The 23263-nt window shown below is 33.7% G+C and overlaps 1 non-coding gene across 1 annotated transcript in view; it reads left to right on the top strand.

Moving 5' to 3' along the window:
* The window catches only part of LOC114214759 (uncharacterized), a 720582-nt gene that overhangs the window by 129839 nt on the left and 567480 nt on the right, over positions 1-23263 (top strand). The window contains exon 2 of the transcript XR_015768493.1: positions 17266-17314. This is a non-coding gene — a transcript (uncharacterized LOC114214759). The remainder of the gene's footprint in view (positions 1-17265; positions 17315-23263) is intronic.

Raw genomic sequence — 23263 nt, 5'->3', positions numbered from 1 at the left:
ATACTGGGTCATTCTGCAACATATTTTGGTTTCACTTAACATTATGTTCATGATTATCTGTTTTGGTATGTATGGGCCCAAGGCATTTTAGCCTCTGTATATAGTGCTGTGTGTTATTCCATTGTGTGACTGAGCCACAATTTATCTATTTATTTCCTGCTGGTGCGCATTTAAGTGTTTCCCTTCCCATCCCATTCATTCCTCTCACTTCACTTCACTCTTTTCTTCATTTTCCTCCTTCCTTCTTTCCTTTTTTCTTTCTTCTTTTTTTTCTATTACAGTCAATTTCACAGTGAATATCTTTGTAAATATCTCCGTGTGTAAATGTGAGAGAATTTCTGTATTTGAATTGCTGGGTTTGGAGAATATACATTTTTAACTTTACAAGGTAATGGAAAATTAGTCTCCAAATTTTTCTGAGTTCCCCTTCTCCATACTTTTTCCAATAATAGATATTGATAGACTTTTAAACTTTTGATAAGAAGATAGGAGTAGTGTATCTATTTGCTACTTTAATTTTATCTTTCTTATAGAGTTGAGCTTCTCATCATATTCTTATGGGCCAATCAGGTGTTATTTTCTCTGATTTTTCCAATTTTATTCTCTCAGCAGTTTTTAACCTTAAAGTTATAATGCTTATTTCTTTATTGATTTGTTGCAGCTTGTTATATATTCTGAATAGAAATGCTTCACTGGTTATATATGTTGCAAATATCTTCTCTTAGTCTATTTCATGTCTTTATCCATGTTTATAATGTTTGGAGTTTTTTTGTTTATATTGAGAGAATGATGGTTTTTCTCATTTAATCTCTGAATATGGTGTGTATCACTAAATGTATTTCCTTTTTTTTGAGGCAAAATTGGTATATAAGATTATATAAGTTTCAGGTGTACAATATTATAATTTGATATCTATATACACTCCAAAGTAATCACCATGATAAGTCTAGTTACTACCCATCACCATAAAATTGAGCCCCTTGACGCATTTTGCACAACCCCTTCCCCTCTGATAGCCACCAATCTGTTCTCTGTATTATAAACTTCTGTTTTGTTTTGTTTGTTTTGTTTTGTAGATTCTGCGTGTAAGTTGAAATCATATGGTATTTGTCTTTCTCCATCTGACTTATTTTACTTAGTATAATACCCTCCAGGTCTATCTGTGTTGTCACAAATGGCAAGATTTCCTTCTTTTTTATGGCCGAGTAGTATTCCATTGTGTATATACACCACATCTTTATCCATTCCTCCATTGATGAACACTTAGGTTCTTTCCATATATTGGCTATTGTAAATAATGCTGCAGTGAATACAGAAGTGCATATATCTTTTTGAATTAGTGTTTTTGTATTCATATTTTCTGATGTTGGCAATTCTTACATTCCTGGGATAAATATTCTATAATTGTTATGTCTTTATGTGTATATGTACACAAATGCACATGCATTTTGCACATTTAGTTTGCTATTTCCTTTAGAATTTTTTCATCTAAGTTCTTAAGTGAGATTAGCATATACATTTCCTTTCTTGCGTTCTCTTTTTTTGTATCAATTTTGCTATCAATTATTGATCATAAAGTTACTCAGGCTTTATATTTCTTATTGTATTGATTTTGTTATGTTGCACTTTTCTGGGAAATTGCCCATTTGATTTCACTTTGTAAGTAGATTGCCCTTTCCTTGTTTAGTATATTCTCTCATAATATTTTAATGTTTCCTTTATCTTTAGAGATACATTCTCTTCATTCCTTAAGTTTAATTAGTGACTTTTTCTTGCATAATATTTAATGATTAATAATATTTTCATCAGTATAGATTGTATTATTAGGTTGAATTTTGACAGTTTCACATGGTTTAAACCAATATTTTACTGTTTTTTTAAAGAACCAGTTTTGGCTTTTTAAAGAACCCATTTTCACTCTCTATTGTATATAAGTTCTGTGTAATCTTTATCATTTATTTCCTTCTTTATTTGGTTTTATTCTGCTATTTTTTAACTTGCTAAGTTAGATCCTTAACTAATTAATTTTACAACTTTTTAACATGTAATATATGCATTTAAAGTCATAGATTTTCTAAGTACCACTTTAGCTGCATCCCACAGGTTTTGATATGTAGTGTCTTTATTGTTGTTTAGTTTTAAATATTTAATTTTTTATTATGATTTTTTGACTCATAGAATATTTATAAATGTGTTTTTTAGTTTCCAAATATATAGGGATTTTTAAACTGGCTTTTTGGCCTTAATTCCTGATATTACTGGACTGTAGTCAGATAACATGCTTTGTATGATATGAATTCTTTGGTGTTTGTTGAAACTTCTTTTATGGATCAGTAATCGTTGAATTTTATAAATATTACATGTTAGTTTGGCAAGAATATGCAGTCCTCGAGGGGAAATGTTTCTACACATCTACTACTAATTTTTTTTTTGCCTCATCTCCGGAAGTATCTTCTGCATCATGATTCACTCTTTTTCTTTCTGCAAAGTTCTGCAGGAATGTCATGTTAGAATGCATTTTTGTCAGCATTCTATCTAAAATAACTGCTTCTTCACAACTTTGCTCTCTTTTCCTTTATCCTGCTTTTTATTTTTGGCATTTATCAGTACAGGACCTTATATTTTATATTTTATATTCATTGTCTCCCTTACTAGAACATAAACTTGATAAAGACAGGAATGATGTTCTATTCACTACTGTATCTTCTGGGTCTAAAATCATACTTGCCTTCAACAGGCATTTAATATATAGTTGTTGACTGAATTAACAAGAAGAGCTGTTTCTGATATTATGGTGATCTTCTTTTTAGTTGAAGGAGGTTGTCACACGAGAGTTCTGTAGCTCCTTGCAGTGTTTTAGCATTCCCTTCTAACCTGTCACCCTAGATCTGTGTCCATAAGAGTCTAAAGAAATCCAGATACTTTTTGTGTTAATTTTTAAGCTTTGATTTTATGTTCTAAAAATAGAGTGTAAATGCTGATTCCTAAGGTGCCCATGGAACATATCTGGGTTTCACATTTCTTTCATGTGACTTTTTACCACCTAGAGCCCTACGAGGAATTCAAGTGTTTTTTATTGCTTCTCCATGCTAGTCTGTAGATTTTTTTCTACTCCTAATCTGATGGATTGGGCATCCATTATTAAGCATGTCTCAGTTGTTCCTCCATGCCTCTCTTTGGCTTTAGGTCCTGTCTGTTGTCCACACATTGGTGTTAATATTCCATATATCATCCTAAATATCTGGATATATGTGAATTTGATGCCCTAGGGTCCAACAAGGCTTTCCCCTTTCCTCCCCCCTTAGCTCTGGCTTTGAATTCTTTTTTTCTGACACTCAGAGATGTTCCTTTCTGTCTTTTATTCTAACTTGGCTCAATTTTTAATCATCCTAAATTATCCTAAATATCTGTGTATTTGAAGTGAAAGAGACATACAATCACATTAGTAGAATATTTACTGCAATTAATAGCATTTCATAGTAGCCTGACTTCTGATAGGTCCGTTAGGATCTTTATGTGAATCTTTGTCAAGTTTGTTTATAGCATGGTAATCCCCTTATAGAAGATGCATAGTAGGTACACTAATGTATCTAGCACTTGATTTGGATCATGTTGCCCTATTTCTTCACTGGATGACATCCTTCTGTGCTGTCATATCCATAATCATATGTGATTTTTTCCAAAGAAAATATCCTTTAACAGTTCACATCATGCAGTGTGTATTTCTGTGTGTGCGTGCGTGTGTGTGTTTGTGTGTGTGTGTGTGTGTGTGGTGGGAGGGAGGAAGAGGGAGAAAAAGAGAGAAGTTAAAGGGTTTAAGTGGGAAGAGAGACTGTTCCAAAGAAAACAATAGTTGAGGAGAAGAGGAGAGCTAGGGAGGAGATGGGAAGTGGGTTAGAATACAGTAAGATAGCTTGTAGTTAAACAAGACAAATCTTTGGCAAGGTTGGATTAATTCTTTTCACCGAGGCAGATGAACTGTAGTAGAGGCAGATAAATTATCCCAATGCCAGTCTGCCCTCCCTTTCAACTCCTTGGACCTGACATCTTTTCCTATGTAGCTAAACTGGTTCTTTTTGCTGATACATGAGTGAAGTTGAGAGGTTTGCACTTAGACTCAATTTTGGTACTTTGTGATTTGTGCTGTGTTCATGTCAGTAGGGGAGAATTAGTCCCTCTGAGTACAGAGCAAGTAGCTATCATCCTGATTGTATGTGAAAGCTTCTGTTCTATCATGTAATATTAACAGGAACCCAGGATCAGCAAACCTGTGTTCTTTTGGAACTGCTTTTCTTCAACATTCTCAATATATAGCAAGAACATAGGTAATAAAGGAGGTATTCATGTCTCACAAGTGAGACATGAGCACTTCATCCTCTTTTGCAAATATTGCAATATTTTGTGATCTTTCATATCAGAAAAGAGAAAGAATCTTCAGTTATATCTTTAATGAATCAGTTACTTTATGAAGCTTTTGAAAATGTTATTTTGCAGATAGATTCAACAATCTTATCCCTATTGTGTAATTTAGTGGTAAGCTTTCTGCATTTATCTTACCTGGGAAGATCAAGCTTTTTATGACCTCAAAAAGTCTGATCCTTGTTTTGTACAGACAATTACCTAAATGTTCCCATTATTTAGAATGGATATTTCAACTATCTCAAGGTTTACTTTTACTAGAATTCTCAAGTGTTTTCATTTATTGAATAGCGAATCCAACTGAAGCAGTTTTTATATTATCTAAAATCTTAATATTTTCTCATTTTATTTGAAAATTTGTGGTTATGTGACATGTGATGTAACTTAAGAGCAAACTTTACGTTTAAATGTTATAGCTTTCACATTTTTACAGATGTCTGGTTGAAACTAAAAAAATATTTTGACACCATAGGCTCTAGAGATTTATGTAGCCAGAAAAGATAAAGTGGAAATGGATGGCAGAAAGGTAGAGTATTGGTTATCACAAATAGAAGGGCTGATAACTTAATGAAAGCTGATTGGCAGTAGAATTTATTATAACAACTGTAAAGTAGAAAATAGAAAATGATAGTGCTACTGATTAATAAATGTTATCTCATGACAATGTGGATCAACATACTATCATTTAGAATCTTTACACACCAAATTTTAGTTTAATTGTGTAGCTATTTTGGTGTTGGAATATAATTTTGAGAAGCATAAAATGAGTTTTAGAATGCCTTTTGAAAATAGTTATCAATCATCATCAAGTAAAAGGGTATTTAGTACTTTGGATATATGAAGGTGTGTTTTACTTGAGAAATTTAGAAGACCTAAAAAAACTTGAGGAAGAAACAGTTCTTATAATAGATGTAATGAAAATCTAACTTGAAATGGCCTGACAACATTTTCAATAAAACACTGGAAGAGGAATCAGTAAACATCTTGAAGACAAAGGAATCATGAGCAACGAACAAAATGAGTTTATTACAAACAAATCATGCCTGACAAAATTAATAGTTGTTTAAAATAGAATTGCAAAATTAGCATGGATAAAGGGAATGTATTTTTTAAACTTCAACCAAGTATTTATTGTGGCTTTTCAAAAATAATTTTAATGTTAGGATACAAATAATATGATGGATTGGATATTTATGGAAAGATGATGATTCTACATAAGGCCAAAATGTCATGCCAAGAAAATGCCTAAATTCATTGTGGGAATAGGTGGCAGTGACAAGGGTGACCGGAGGGGCTTGGGTCCCCTGTAATTCCCATCAATCCCCCCAAAAAGTATTATAATTCATGTAAAAGCAACTTGTATATCTCACAAAAAGAGCTTCTAATACAAGTCCTCATAATACCCCTTATAATTAAATTTTGTTGCTAAATCTCTCCATTCTTTAGGCTTTACTGATGAGTTTAGACCAGAAGTCAACAAATCTGTCCTACTGTTTTTTTTTAATTGAGATATAATTAATATATAACAATATGTTAGTTTCAGGTATACAACATGATTTGATCACCACCAGTAAATCTAGTTAACATCCATCACCACACATAGTTACAATATTGTGTGTGTGGTAAGAACTTTTAAGATCTACTCTCTTAGCCACTTTCAAATATACAGTATAAGATTTTTAAATATAGTCACCATGATGTACATTACATCCCTAGGGCTTATTTATTTTATGACTAGAAGTTAGTACCTTTAGACCACCTTCACCCATTTCACATACAACCCAACCCCCTTCTCCACCCCTCCCTTGCACCCTGGCAACTACTAATCTGTTCTTTGTATCTATGGGTTCAGTTCTTTTATTTGTTTGCTTATTTGTTAAGATTCTGTAGATTCCATTAGATGTAAGCTCAGACAGTATTTGTCTTTCTCTGTCTGACTCATTTCACTTACCTTATAATGTCCTCAAGATCTATCCATGTTGTTGCAAAGAGCAGGATTTCCTTCTTTTTGATGGCTGAATAATAGTCTGTTGTGTATACATGTCACTTTTTTTTAATGCATTCATCCATCTATCAACAGTTACATTATTTCCATGTCTTAGCTATTGTAAATAATGCTACAGTAAACATTGGGGGGGGTGCAAAGATCTTATTGAGATAGGGATTTCATTTCCTTTGGTATATACTCAGAAGTGGAAATGCTGGATCATATGGTAATTCTATTTTTAATTTTTTGAGGAACCTCTATATTGTTTTCTATAGTGGCTGCACCAATTTACATTCCCACCAACAGCGAACAAAGGTTTCTTTTTCTCCACATCCTCACCAACCCTTCTTATTTCTTGTCTTTTTGAAAATAGCCATTCTAACAGGTGTGAGGTGATTTGGTTTTGCTTTGCATTTCCCTGATGATCCTACAGTTTTTGTAAGTAAAGTTTTATTGAAATATAGGCATGCTGATTTGTTTGTGTGTTTATTGCCTATGGCTGCTTTCATGAGATGATAGCACAGTTGAGAAATTGAGACAGAAACTGTATGACCTACAAAGCCTAAAATATTTCTCATTTGACCTTTTACAGAAAGTTTTCTGATCCCTAGTTTAAATGAATGATTTTTTTAACCTTTAGAAGCATTTAGAATTGTCAAATCTGAGCATGTTTGTACACTTTATGAAGGAGGTAGTGAATCTGTCCGTTACTACTCTTAGTTGTATCCTGACTCTTCCGTGTTTCATGGGTACTGACTCATCCATTTCAGCAATAAATATCCAAAATGAGATATGTGACACTGTCACTCCTTCATTCAGTTTCATTCAACCATTCTTGACATAAAAGTTGATGATGATGTATCAATAGGTTTAATGGGGGAATATGAAGGGAACTGTGGTTGAGAAAAACAATGATGTTAGTCTAAGTATCAAGACAGGTTAGGTGTAATTCTCTGGTAATTTATTTTGTTTAGAACTCTCTAAGTGGGGACACCTGGGTGGCTCAGTCAGTTAAGCGTCTGCCATCTGCCTTCAGCTCAGGTCATGATCTCAGGGTCCTGGGATCTAGCCCTGCATCGGGCTCCATGCTAGATGGGGAGTCTGCTTCTCCCTCTCCTTCTGCTCCTCCCCCCATTTGTGCTCTCTCTCTCTCAAAATCTTAAAAAAAAAAAAAAAAAAGAACTCTCTAAGTGTCACCAAATTTATCTTGGATCTTTCTCCCAAATGTAATTATGTTAGGGGCAGAACATTTCTCAGCCTGGGATTTAACTTTAAAAATAATCATCTTGTTCACTGTAAATGCTTGATAAATATTTATGGATTGAATATTAATGACTATTTTTGTATGTATTTATTTTTCAGATATTTGAGTGCTTACTATATGCCAGGCATAATGCCTAGGGGCAAGCAATTTGGCACTGAATTATATGTAGCTATACTGATAGGATCCCTAACGTAGGAAGATAGACAGTGAATGAGTTAATAAATAAAAAAAATGATTGCAGAGAGTGATATCCTGTGACAAAAAGAAAGCTGGTAGTAGAATAAAGAGTGACTTGGGGCAGAAAGTGTGGGTATCAGGATAAAGAGTAATGAGGTACCATTTGAGCTGAGATTAAATGATGAGAAGGGGAAGCCATCATGAAATGATCTGGGAGAAGCGCCTTAGAAGAACCAGTTTGAAAGCCCCCAACAAGTGTGGCCTGATAAAGGAATAGAAGAAGACAAATGTGGATCCTAGTAAGAGTTTGTGTGTGTGTGTGTGTGTGTTGTGTTAATTTAAGATCCACCATGTTTTGTGTTTGTGTGAGAGGGTTAGTGGGAACAGCACATAAGGTTAGCCCTCTGTATATATTTTTAGGTATCTAAATGATCATATTTTCAAAACTGAAATGTAAGTGTCTGAGCTAAAATGAGAGCAATTGAACTGATTATATCTGAATCAATTTTTGTTGAATCCAAAGGAAGAGCATGCATAGGTATTTGGATAGGAATAGGAGAAGAGTGAGAAGGGAAAGCATTGAGATAGAGTTTTGGAGAAATTGGAGATTAGCATTGGTTCTTTGGCTCCAAGACCATGTAGATTTCAATTACATGAATGCTCCTTAACATATTATAGGCCTGAATAAATGTTTGCTGAATCAATGTATATTGGTTTAATCTGATTGGATTGGAGGGTACAATTTCTGCATTAATTGGAAGAGAGGCTACACAATGGAACCAGATTATGGAGGACTTTGTAAACCAAACACATTGGATTTGATAGTGTAAGTGATTGGGAATCAGTATAGGGAATAAGGTAATAGCTAGATGATTTCCAAATATTTGTTTTATTATGGTATGTAGGATGAATTAGAGACAAAAGGAGCTGAGGATGGTATTTTATTCCAGATATACTTTTTTATTTTAACCAGGTTTTCATTCCCAGCCTGGCTTGGCTGCATTGGAATCAATTACTTCATTAAAAGTCCCTGGATCTAATGAAGAAAAGCTGCCTCAGTTACCAAGGTTCTTTCTTGTTACGCATTTTTGCATCTATATTCCTGTTTGCCCTTGCCCAGCTTTCTTTCCTGTTTATCTGATCTTTAACCATTTTCAGGACTCTGAACATTCGGCCTTATTTTGCCCTTTTATATTTGTATCTTACTGGTATCTGCTTGATTGCATTTATATGTAGCAAGTAATTCAGTAAAAATTAGATGGAACAAATTTATAACTGAAAACTTTTCTGTACAAACTATAAAAAAGCTCTTTTTTCTCCTTCCTTCCTTCCTTCCTTCCTTCCTTCCTTCCTTCCTTCCTTCCTTCCTTCCTTCCCTCCTTCCTTCCTTCTTTCTTTCCTCCCTCCCTCCCTCCCTCCCCCCCTCCCTCCCTCCCCTCCCCTGGCTTGTTTTTGTTTCTTTCTTTTCTTTTCTTTTTTCTTTTCTTCTCTTCTCTTCTCTTTTTTCTTTTTTCTTTTCTTTTCTTTTCTTTTCTTTTCTTTTCTTTTCTTTTCTTTTCTTTTCTTTCCTTTCCTTTCCTTTCCTTTCCTTTTTTCTTTTCTTTCTTCCCTCCCTCCCTCTCCATCCCTCTCTCTATCTTTCTTTCCAGCCTTTGCTCATATGGTACACTGAAAATACTAAGGTTGATGCACTGAAAGCAAATGAGATACAAATTTGTTGCTATCTCTGGGAGCACGCAATCCCTCTGTGAGAAGGATACACCAAGAAAATTTTCATGTTGCACCTTTAGCCACAGAAGCAACTTGGGGGCCCTCACCTTTGTGAACTGTTATTGTGACAATATGGGCCATTTATCCTGTTGTCTTGGTTGGCCCATAGACTATATAATCGTTCGATCTTGTATCTCACCAGAACTATTTTAAAAAGGAAATGGAGGGTCAGCTTTTATTGTAGGGTTCTGCATTTACTGAGATAGTGGTGCCTTATTTTTTCATCTGGGCATTTGATTCTGGGAAATTAACAATGGTATATAAGTGCCAGCTACACAGAGGTGGTACCAGTTTTGTCAGCAACTTACAAACAACTCCCCAAATGTGTATGTCTGGGAAAAACAGTATGAATGTGTCTTGCATAGTAGTGAAGAGGTGGACTTGTGTTACATGTGGAACCACATGAAAGAAACCATCAGCTTATGACGGAAACTGAAAATGTAATATTGTTTGTAGAAGTGTAGCCTCTGGCCTGATTGACTAGGTGTGAATCCTGATTCTACCATTCCGTAGAGGGGCGATCCTTGGGGAATCACGGTCATCTCTCCATGCCTCAGTTTACATATCAATAAGATGAGAATAATGACATCTGATATCTAGCTACCCACCTCCTAGTTTTTGTGAGGTTTAAATGAGCAAATACACATAAAAGTATTTAGAATACTTAGAATAAAACCTGAATACAGGGAATTTTTATATATATATTTGCGATTATCTGATAATCTTTAGAAGTAAAGGTGAACATTGAAGAGCTTTCTCTCTGACCCTGACTCCTCTAAGAGTTACAAAAGTGTAAGAAAATTGTTGCGGCTTCTGGAATGTGGAATGATTTGAAAACAGCGCTATTTTGTTTTAAAGCTCAAACTCTCTCTGGTAGTGCAATTATCCTAAAAGGAAACATGCTTAACCTTTAACCAAGACTAAATTAAGCATAGTTGTTTTTACACTGCCCTTTTAGAAGAAAGGAAACAAATCATAAGAAAATACTTCATTATTAGAGATGTCTTCAAAAAGCAACTTTAAACATCCTTGTTATGCCTGGGATGACTGTGTTGTCAGTATAATCCTCAATGTTTGTGCATTTACAATTTTGTAAAATTGGAAGGCAAAGGATCTTGTGGTTGGTCCCTGTGGTGTGAAAATGCTGGGGTTCGGGTTGTACTTTCAAGAAAGAATTCTTGAGACATCTTTAGTGCAAAAAGGTGATTTCTTTTAAAGCACAGGGACAGGACCCGGGACAGAAGGAGCTGCGCTGGGGTTGTGACCAGTGGTGATTAATACACTTCCAGGTTGGGAGGGGGTTAGGGATGGCCTAAGTCTCTAAGGAATTTTGGAAGCAAGGTTTCCAGGACCTTGAGGGGGCTAGCTCTTGTTCGGAAAAGGTCATTTATTACTGTCTAGTAAAACCTTAGTCATGAGACCCTTCAGATGTGTATCGGTGGGCCATGTGCTTGGAGGAAGATTGCCAACATGTATCTTGGAGTGGGGTGGGGTGGGGTAGAGAGAAAGGAAATTTCCAAAGGAAACTTGTTTATGTTTTGTATGTTGAAGTAGACTTACAGGATCCTGGGGCAGGGAGGGGGCAGAATAATGTTAAGCTAAGGTTGCCTTTTGTTCTTAGCAAAGCATCAACTTCGAGGCAGTTGAGTTCCTAGAGGAAGGTCATTTATGACCCCCCAAAAGATTAAAAACCATCCTCTATGGTTATAAATTTTTCATCTTTAATGAAGATATAATTATAAAACCCTATTTACCAAGGCAGGAAAATCTGCTAGTATATCTTAGGTTTTTAGTTAAAAGAATCAAGGCAAAAACTTTATTGCCTCTGGTGAACCCTTAGCTAACCAGAATTTAATTAACCAGCATTCCAGGTAATCGATATTTACTTGTGTCAAGCAGCAGTCATTATTCAATATATTAGCTGAGCTAGTATTTCATCCAGAGAAAATGATGAATTTTATTTACTGTTAATTCTTTTCTTTCTGTCCTTCTACTTTTGGGATTATTAACATTTTCCATAGTTTTGTAATTGTATATTTCTTATGATATGCTTAGGAATAAGAACATTATATAAATGTTCCAAAACCATTATTATATCCATCTCATTAATATAATTTAGTAGAGAGTATTTCTACTCATTCTGTCCAAATGTGTTGTGGAATAAAGTATCTCAAAGAGGATAAGGGACAATTGGAAAGAAGGGAATTTTACTGACCTCTGAAATTTAAAAGTATGTTGTATTTCTTATGCGTTATGCCAGTGTTCAAATTCACATTTACTTTGATGTTTTTTTAATTACTTTTATTAAAATGGCCTAAAAGAATATTTTAAAATAATTGATTTATGGATTCTTAGAAAGCGTACACATTCCAAGCTCAAAAACTTTAAAGTTTTTAGTTGAAGGAGTTTAAGTAGATAATTGAGAAATGCATTCTGTTTGCCTGTTAATAATTAACAGGTTAGACTGTGTACTTTTTATAGTCATTGAGTTTTAATTTATTTATTTGTTGGTGTGTTGGTTTTTTAAGAATTTATTTAAGGCATTCTGCTACTGGGAAATAAAAATGAACAGAGTAAAGCTGCATATAATAGAGGAAAGGGATTGGGTTACTTTTAAAGAGACAAGTGACAAAAAAAGAAATTGACTGGATTTTGGGATTAAAAGAAGTATTTAGTACATAATCTTTCTGAACTTTTCCCCTCTGTTTGGAGGGGAAACTGAAATACCTAACAGCAAGTATGACTGAGTCAAGTGAATAGTCTTTTGTTGTTGCCCCAGAGCCTGGTTCAATGGAACTTGATTTGATCTTAGATGGCTTCATTATGGGGTTTGGTCAGGTCACTTTAATGGATTCTTGGAGAAGTCTACCATAGAATTTATCAGATTCTCCAGCGCTTTAAAAACTCTGGTAATATCCAAACCCAGAATGCATATCTTCATTTTAAGAAGCACCATTATGGACTAGAACTGAATTAGGCTTTTCCAGTCTTCGAGGGACTGCATCTTGTCCTCTTGACCACGTATGTGTAGGTTCTTCCTGATGTTCTTTAAGGATTATAAATTGGTTTTCATTTGCCATTTTGATGATATACAGTCAAACTTCATGTTTAAAATTTTTATTTAATGAAGAATTGTTTTCTATAATTATCAGTAGAGGATAGCCTTTAGCAGTTTCTATTTATTTTGTTGTAAGGTATCATTTGCTTGCTTTTAATTTTTATTTATTTGAAATTGTAACAATAATAGTCCTATCACTGAAACTGATGCATGTTCTATTTGTTTTCTCTTATACTAAATAGCAGGCTTACTATATAAATATAGCTTTAAACTTCTTAAGTTTTCTACATTCCAGGCTGTGCATTTCTTTGAAATCTTAATTAAAGATGTGATTGATTAAAATTTGGCTTCTAGGAATCTAAGAGATACCATTATAGGTGGTTCCTGTTTTTGACAAATCTTATTTTTCTTTCTTTTCTTTTTTTGCTCCATCTTCTTTCTTTCGTTCCTCTTTTATTTATTCTTTTCAATAGAGGTGGCCTTCAAAAATAGGGACAGATAGACCTTTTCAACTGGCTTTCTTAACATTCAGGAAATCTAGTAATATGTCATCTAATCTTTTTCCTGCAACATAGACTAGGTCTTGTTTTAGTGACTTTAATGTTTATAAAAAGTAATTTGTGTTTATTGTAGAAAATTTGGAAAGAAATCACAAGAAGAAAAATATCTGCCATAATCTTAATATCTGAGATTAGTGCTAGGAATAATTTAGTATGTAGGTCCTTACATGCTTTTTCTAATGCATACACGTTTTTTTCTGATACATAGATAGACACATACATACAGATCTACATTTATTCACAGAACCCATTGTGCATAGTCTATATATGTATATATCATATCATAAAAATTATTATTAACATTTTGCAACCTGCTTTTTAAGCTTAATGATGCTTTGTAAATTTTCACTTGCCATATTTAATGAAAGCTTAACATATCACATATCATTTATTTAACTAGTTCACTGTTTGGAATATTTAGGCTACTTTAATTTGCATTCCTTTCAGTATAGATTAATTCTATAGAATATTCATTACAGATAACTATTACAGATTAATATTATTTTATATATATATCTTAGCTTGTGTTTCTTCTATTGTGAATTCCCTGTTCATGTGAAAAAGATGAGATCTTTGTTTTATTTATTTATTTATAGATTATTAACTCTACGATGTCATATACTTTAAAAATATTTATTTGTTTTATTGTTGGCCTCATATTTATTCAAGATATTTTTTGACTTTGAAAAATTTTTAATTTTAAGTAGTGAAATTGATAAATCTTTATGCTTATGTTATATTCTACTGTCTATGTGGCATTCTCACCTTGGAATTCAGAAAATTATATACATAGGTTTTCTTATAGCTCTTTGATTACTTATTACATTCAGATGTATCAATCTGCTTTATATTTTGGTGCCTGGTAAGAGGTAGGGAACAAAAAAAATTCTTTTCCTATGTAATTAGTCTCAATGCTGTGAAAATGCTACCTGTAATGCTTCCCTGTGGTCTGTTCTACTGATCTGTCTCTTCCACTGCCAATATCACACTGTCATCTATATTTCAATCTTTGGTGAAAACTAACCTTGTTCTCTAATCCTTTGCTGCGGGGTCAAAAACCAACACTTGATATTTTTTTTGTTATAACCTCCTTTTTGGTTTTATGTATTTTTTAAAAATTTGAACTAACTATAAAGCATCAGAACTACTAAAGATAATTTTAGTTCAATTTAGTTCAACAAAGACTTACTGAATGTTTACTATATACCAGTTCCTGTGCATGTATTAGGAATACATAAATGAATTAGAAACCTGTGTGGTAGAATCCTTGTGCTAGAAAAATGTATTAATCTGATGGAGGCAGACAGTGTATGTAAATGGTCAAGATAGTGGCCTAATATTGATAACTATTTTTTTCTGATTCTTTTTTACTTTTTTTAATCTATGACTTATTGACTCTAGGCATTTTATATGCTTTTCTTTTTTATCTTCCTTAAAACCCAGAAAAAATTAAGTGACATTGATTTAAAGGAGTTAGATTGACTCAGGCATATGAAATATGATGACATTTTTCATATTCATATAGTCTGTTTACTTTTTCTAATTAATGAACTGATAATTGTGTCTTCCTATTTTCAGTTCTGTAAATTTTTATTGAATATTTGCTAGGCACTATTTAAGGAGCCATAGGGAAAGAAAAATGTATGTCTTTGACAAATTTATAATTTAGTGGGGGAAATTCATTATTTATAAAATAATAGCAATATAATAAAATAATAGATATTGAGAGTATTGTTTGCTGTGTGTGTTGTACAAAGCAAGGTAATATATATTAACTCGTTTACCTCTTATAATAGCCCATCTAGTCCCCTAGATACTTTTTTGATGCTCTCTCTCTCTCTCACTTCATGTACACTTTTTCTTATTGTCACCTCCTTTGAGAAGCTTTCTTGTCCAAACCAATTTAAAATATCTGCCCATGTCAATGCTGTTACCTTACTGTTTGCACTCATAGTACTAATTACATGGCATTATAATTTTAACAGCTTACTTGCCTATTGTTTGTTTTCCACTGCTAGAATGAATATTGAATGGAAGACTAAACAATGGGTTGTAGAAGTTTGCAGTTGTGAAAGAGAAAAGTTTAATATATAAAATTTAACTTCTTTAAGTCTTAAATTTCTTTATCTGTAAATGGATGCAGACTTAGTGCTTGTTTTTTTTTAATGTTTTTTTATTTATTTATTCATGAGAGTCAGAGAGAGAGAGAGGGAGAGAGAGAGAGAGAGAGAGGCAGAGGCAGAGGGAGAAGCAGGCTCCCCGCCTAGCAGGGAGCCCGATGCGGGACTCGATCCCAGGACCCTGGGATCATGACCTGAGCCGAAGGCAGACGCTTAACCATCTGAGCCACCCAGGCACCCACAGACTTAGTGCTTGTCTTATAGGTTGATCAGGCTGTTCATTATTTCACTCAATAAATATTCATTGATCTTAGTATATGGCAGACACTCTTCATGAAATTGGGAATACAGTGAAAAAAGACAGTGTCTGTCCATATGGCACTTCCATTCTAGTGGGGGAGACAATAGATAAAAATTACTTTTATAATGTATCATGTAATGGTCAAATTAATTTTCTCCAAATTAAATTTCTCGACCTCATCCCTACAATCTGAACATTTTTTTCTATTTCTAGTTATTCTCTGTTTATCCATGATTAATGGTTCTAATCACATTCCTCCCAAAAGATTCTAATTTTCTAAAGTTTGGTGTTGCAGAGTAAATGTGATATTACTCATGTATACTGACTATAACAGGACTAGCACCTTCCTTTCCTCAGTCCCATTTATCAGTACAGCCTAAACTCAGGTTTGTTTTGGTTTACTGGTATAGTTTAATGTTTGATTTTTTGTTTTCCCTTCATAAAATATTATTTATGCATATTAAAGATCCAATCAGTTAAAGTCCTTAGATCTTTTTCATTTTAATGTTTTTGTTGTTGTGTTTTTTTGTTTGTTTTTTGTTTTTTTACTGTAGATGCACCGGCTAATAGGATTGGCTTATGTTTATGTATGCGTTTCCATTAGTAAAACTGCTTTTGAGATTTTGAATGGCTGAATCTCTGTGGAGATTATTAGTAGATATGACATCAAGGTCATCATTGAAATTTCATGGCAAATTTAGAGGGATAACTTTCCAAGGACATAAAATATCAAATTCAATTTTTAATAGGAGAATTGTTTCTAGTTAATTTTTTTTTATATTCAGACTCACCAAATTGGTTTTAAAGGCACCTCAACATCCTGCCTGCTTTACTGCTCCCAGTCCTAGGTTTGAGTATATACTATCAAACACATGTGGATGAAAAAGAATTTAAAAGTGACTCATTCATTTTTTGACATCCCTCCCTCCAAATCTGTGTAGGACCCTACAATAATAGCCTTGCTTGCTGAGACAGGAAACATAAAGCCATGTTCTAATGTCAGTGCGTTAGGTACTGTATACCAGTTCAAGCTATATCGAACATGTTACCCTCTGCTCCCTGTTTCTTTCCTTCCATTTACTTTTCATTCTCTGGATTATCTTCCTTTATGCAAATCTCTTTAACCTCACTCATTATTTTGAGGATAGGGCCTGTGTTTTATGTTTGTATTTTTTCTAACTCATCAGTACTTAACCAGTATATTATACCCAGTAGATCTTTGCAAAATCTCTGATAATAAAGAATAGACAAATACATGGGCTAAACTATTTGGGATTACCTTTTTTCAATTATACAAACATAAATGGAAAAACTTTAATTGTGTAAATTAAGAAAGCTTCTAATAATACTGTAATAAATACCCTGGTCTGCATCTAAACCCTGTACACACATTGATTTAAATCATGTATTTGTGCCATACTTTACTTTGTACTTGTACTGCACATACAGAAATGAATGTGTTAGCCTTTTTTTTCTTTTGAAAACTATAGATATTAGTTGGCACACACAAACTCAGCTACCTACTTCTCATGACTAGTTATAGACTTACTGTGGAAATGTAAATTGCTTCCTTAGAAGATTTCTAATTTTAAGTATTTTCTTTTTACAGTCACACAAAAAGTATTAAGGATTGCCCCTTGAGACTCTGAAGACTGAAGGTAATGTCCAGTGATATTTTCTTGAATGGGTTTTGTCTTCCTGAAAAGTTTCATAATATTTAAGGCCTTGGTTTACTGCCTCAGATCTTTATTGCCCTTTAACACATTAAATATCTTTTTCTATGTCTACCTAAAAAATAATCTGAAATTATAAGTCAAAAAAGAAGAACCCTTGTGTCATGTCAGAATGTCTCAGCCTAATTGGGTGTTGCTATACCTCTTCTTCCTTCTATATGGGAATGTATTATGGCCCTTTTCTGTTTTTGAAATCAGTTTGGAACTCTTCTGATTTTATACCTTGCCCTTTTCTTAAATAGACATACTGGCTTAAAACCAAAAAGTTAACACCCATTCCTCCTCAGGAAGAGCTTTACAACTAACTATACTAGATAAAAATGCATTTGTTATAGACAATAAAACTGTGCAGGAAATCGTGCAGATGAGATTTAGTGGCTACTTGTAGTCAGAAGTCCAGAATTTCAGGCAAGAAGTGTACAATAGATTTGTGTTGCTGCATTGTATATAAAGAGCTCATAGGGATTGAAGAAGGTTTCTGAGACAAGAGGGGACTGTAATTACTTTGTTTCTTACATGCATGGTTAGATCTTCCAGCGAGAATAACATGGTAGGGTAATTTATTATAGAAGAGTAAATCACAGATTACATTGGAGGGGGATGGGGTGCTGCGATCCAACCATCAGTTTTGTGAATACATACACTTAAGCATGTGTGATAGCTTGTTTTTAATTTCTTTACACCAGTGCACACCTCAAACATTCCGTTTAGCAGTGGGATATGCAAATTGTTCCAAATGCAGCAGCAGTACTTTCACCTGAATGTCAAAACTGTCAGAGAGCTTTAAATCAAATCTTTATAACATTTTTTAAAAACCAGCCAGCCCCGAGATTGAGGCACCAAACTCACTGCAAAAACTTGATTCCCATGCTTTCAAAATGCTCCAGTATGTCAACAGGGTAATGTCAAAGTTCTAATTCACCTGCTTTCTAATTTTAACCTTTTAAGGATTTTATTTTATTTGGCTTAATTACAGTATTTTCTACAAATTAATGATAAATGCCTTGATTAATAAAACCAAATGTCAGAGAAAATGACAACTTGATGAAAAAATAATACTCGGCAATATTTTAAGGTACAGAAGTACTAAAGATGTACTCTTAAACCTCATACTTCATCAGCTCTTTTTGAAGGTGGGTAACAGCATTATTCTTGCACGGAAGTTTCCATTGCCACATGTGTAGATGCATTTTAGCAATATAGTTCTCAGCTGTTGTTTTTACTACTAACTGTTATAGATAGAAATATATTCGTAATTTTTAATCTCTCCTTTTCCTGACAATATTATTTATTTTTATTTCACAAAATCAAGGTAAACTATATTTTAGGTTGGGTATAGAGATAAAGCTATCATATTAAGCATCCAAACAGCAACGCGGACACGTGCGCGCATGTGCGTGTGCGTTTGTGTTCGCGTGTGTATTTCAAGAAGTCTCATGGTATAAAATGTAGTAGTTTGCAACTGGATATCTGTTAGACTGTTATGAATATTTCACCTGGAGTATTTAAAAATTATTCAGTAAAAGTATTAAATACAAAGAGAGCACCTCCATTTCAAAGGGAAATAGATTTTAATATGGGGATTTCCCTTTTTTCAATGTTTTTTTTTCCTGAGGTTTCATTAAAAGACCTGAATACCAGTAAAGAGTTGTAACTTGTTTTTTTCCTATAAATTGTTGGTTAGATAAAAAAAACCCTAAAGATAAGAAATACGACTATTTTCCCCTTTTTACTGAAAATCATGGAGTTAAAAAAATTTTAAAGATTTCATGTATTTTTCCATCTTCACAAACATCAGGATAACTTTGGGGTATGAATACTTATTTGATTAAATGTTATGCAGAAATAGTACTGTACAAGAATTATAGTCTGTGTTGGTTTTTTTATTTTCATATTTCACAGATGAAGCTGCCAACCAAATGAGGGAAGGCACAGTGGTCTCTTCTGTGTTCTGCTTTTGTTTGGTTTGGTTGTTCAGGGATAAAAAGACCCACATAATGCACTGTCAGTGAAATGGACACACTTGGACCATCTGTTCATGTAATGACATGATGGCCCTACCTATCAACAGAAATTTCTGCCAACTAATGTTAAAATCACTCTTTTTTTGGTAATATGCTGGGAATTCCTAGATAGGGTTTCAGGCATGTTGCTACACATAGTAAGATAAATAGAGGTAAATGTTGGTCATTGGCTTGTAAATACAATTATGTTAATCCCAAGGGAAACATTCTCCAGTGGAGATTTCTGGTACTATTTAAAATTGGAGATGGGTTGTGCTGAACCTTCCTTTAGCTGGCTATAGGTTTTATTGTTTTTGTGTATTGTCTGGTTCCAGACATCTAGTCTGTACTGGTAAAGCTGCTTGATGAGTAGGGGCCACTGACACGGCTGCCCTGACTGCTCACATACCTGCCATGAATAATAGATTTGTCAGCTCGTTACTCATTGCATTGTAACTGTCTCTGTTCCTTCTTAGCTGATCACTGCCCAGAGAAGTTGAAGTTCCACTGTAGGACAAAGCTTCTATTATGTTTCTATACCTGCATTTATTTGTATACCAAAGCATCTATTCTTCTTTCTTCAAATACTGGTAAATAAGACATGCCACACTTCCTTCTCAATTCTTCAATTACATATTAAACAATGTACTTCCCCCCCTCGTTAATTATATTCATCTGCCTTTCACCAATTTACTTTCATATATGAACCAATTAACTTTTATTCATTAGTTACAGGATTTGGTCGAGAAAATACTGACACCTACCTCACAATTCACAGCTTTATAAGTTTCTCATTGAGATTCTAGTTATTTGGGTCAGTACTATAAGAGAATGTCATTTGCCCCAAAATGTTTATGAACAAAGGAGGTAGACTGAAACCCAAAATAATCCTAAAAGACTTTTGCTTGATGGGACATTGTTTGATCCTAGAAATGAGGACAACTGACCAAACCTTATACAGTTAGTCTTTAGTTTCAGGAAGTTGGAGTTGATTTTTTAAACTTTATGCTGGTGCGAACACACACAATGACCAGCAGATGCTCTTTGAAGAATCTAAACCTTATGGAAAATTAAACTTGTTAGACTATCTCTCATCCAACAGGAAAAGAAAAAAACCCTAAAAATAAGTATGTTTTCTAATGGACTTAAAATACATAAATTTCTGGTTTTAGTACTTATAATTTGACCATACCTTCTCTCTAAATGACTTTTTGGTCTTTTTGGAAACTGTGTTCTCTCCTTTAAGCTCACACTGTTTTATTCTGCAAGCTCAAGTAATTGAGACCTTACTGGTTTGAAAAGATTAAGGCAGCTTCCGGAGTTGCCCACTGTAAGGTACCAGTAGAATGATCCGTTTCTCAGTAGGATTCATTTACCTTCATTTCCTTTGCAAGCTTGTGTTTATTAATGAATAAACTACACTCATGAAACACACTGCTAAGTAGATCAATCAAAAGATATCAAGAAAAACTGTGAACATTGTCCAAGATATGTAAGGGATTTGTGTTTCCTGCCTAAATGCCGCTTTCATTCTTCCTCCCTATCTACCATCCCCTCTAATATCCAGGTCTCTCTTTGTATCCTTTAGTGATGACAAGATGTTTTTTATTACTCTAATGAAGTGGGAAACAGATTAACATGCTTTCTTCTTGGGAATTAGATTACTTATTGTAGTACTGTTCAACGTATCTTTGTAATACTCCCCCACCTCTACCCACAGCTAATTAGTGACTTTCAGAATTAGGGAAAATCTTGGTTTTGTGGTGGCTCTGTATTTACCAGTGATCAAGGAAGTGTTACTAATACACTTGTCAGTATTAAAAAAGAATTAAGTAAATAAAGAGCCAGATGGCCGAGCCCAGGACCTATCAAGAACCCAGTATGTGTGGGCTGGTCCAACGGAATGACAGAAGCATATTACCAGGCTAAGTGGAATCAAAGTTAGGCTTTCACTTATAAGAAAAAGGACATTTTTCAAATGTGTTTTCTTATGATAATAGTGATTTACATGTTCAGACCTCATTTGTACTAGTAACATTTGAAAGCATATAGTTCCCTGTATATCAAGAGACAGGAGTGTTTATGTGTATCAGAAAAGTCTCTTGGAACAGGACATGGTGGCATCAAAGCAATGCAATTATGATGTGAGCATTTTTCCTTGTTCAGAGAAGAATGCTGCTTTGTTCTCTCACGAAAGTCTATGTGTTTATTGTTATAACTTACTTAATACATTTTATTTTAATTGAATATTTGTCTCCTCCAATAGACTCTACTATGGCTTATGATATAAAGAACCTGGTTATGTAGATGTTGTTATAGTGTATGGCCAGATGAGGGACTAGTAAATATTCTCTATGTGTTTTCTTATAATAAGAGCATTACAATAGTGGTTATAATAAGATTAACTTAAAGTGAAGAAATTGAGAAAATATATTCCCTCCCTTTCCTATGATTTGTCTTTACACGTATACATATATAAATATCTTGTTTCCTACTGTAATTGCCATTTCCATTTATTTTATTTTATCTTGCAACTATGTACTTTTGGAAGCCATTTTAAATATTTGTGGTTTCTGGGATAGATAGATGGATCAGTGAATTGCTGCGTAGATAAACTGACTAAATAGAATGTACATTTTTAAAGATTTTTCTCCTCACAGCTACATAAATAATGGAGAGAATATTAGCTAACCATAGGCCTCCCATCTTTTTCTCTCCATGCCTTCTTTCCAAACTCCAGAAGATATTTAGTAAATGTCTGCTGTGCCAGGAATTTCCCAGGTGCTAGATATAACTGCTGAACAATAGAGACATAGTCCTTATTCTTGCGGGGCTTGCTGTCTAATAGGAAAATATAATAAACACATAAATAAACATTACAAACATAGATATGTAATTAAATGGATTATTTTGCTGGACTTCTAAATTCTGGCATGAGTTAGGGAATTTATAATGGAGAAATTATCTTCAATGATCTGCCGTATTAATAACAGTAGATCACTTCTAGATTAAAAAAATGCAGGTTGGCCAAATTATTTCAGATTATGTTTTATGGGGTGGGTGGCCTTGGGATGAAGATAGATAAAGCAATACTTGCTTTCAAGGTGAGTCATAAAGAAACCAGCTTTGTAAACCTGGCTTACTATATATGATGCAGGTGACCTCAATATGTGTCTTCAAATCTCAGATTGAAAGATCATGGGAATTTTTTAAATGATAAAATATGAACTTTTATAAAGATTGTTTATTAATAGTCCAGAGTTTACCTGTGAATTGGGTTGTAGTAATGGTGGTAAAGGAGTAGGTGATAGAAATGTATATTTTTCCTTCCTCTTTTTGGACATGTGTGTGGAATATTTTTGTCTTCTGATGAGATTGTTCATTATGCTCCCTTTGGATGTGTGTACTGTTTGGCCTTCCAGCCTTGCATGCTCATTCAAAGGCATTCCAAGTCATTATGCTGGACTTCAGCCTTGTTCAGTAAAAAGGCCATTTCCTCCATCAGCTGTCCACTTGGACATACATCCTTTTTATTTTCAAAAAGATTTTATATGCATTCAGAGTATATTAGATGGATTTGTGAAATTACTCACAGATAATCAGTTTTTTAAAGTTATAATTTGAGCTATGACCTCTCAAACTGTGAATTATAAGGTTTGACCCTTTGGTTCACTGTTTGACACAGCAGCCATTAATTACAGTTTTTAAAGGACATTTTATTTCAGTTAGAATTTGTGTTATGAAAACAGTTTAAGTATTTTTTTTCCTTTAACTTTCAGGAATAAATGCTGAAATGTAAATGTATGTATGTGTGTTTACATGTATATATTTATTTATTTATTTTATTTATTAAATATTATATGTAAATATT

This window comes from Eumetopias jubatus, unplaced genomic scaffold (genome assembly GCF_037043125.1).
Source record: "Eumetopias jubatus isolate StellerSeaLion01/CBP00866 unplaced genomic scaffold, mEumJub1_p1.0 scaffold_1, whole genome shotgun sequence".
NCBI classification, from domain to species: Eukaryota; Metazoa; Chordata; class Mammalia; order Carnivora; family Otariidae; genus Eumetopias; species Eumetopias jubatus.
Note: the sequence above shows the minus strand (reverse complement) of the source record. Positions and strands in the feature narration are given on the sequence as shown.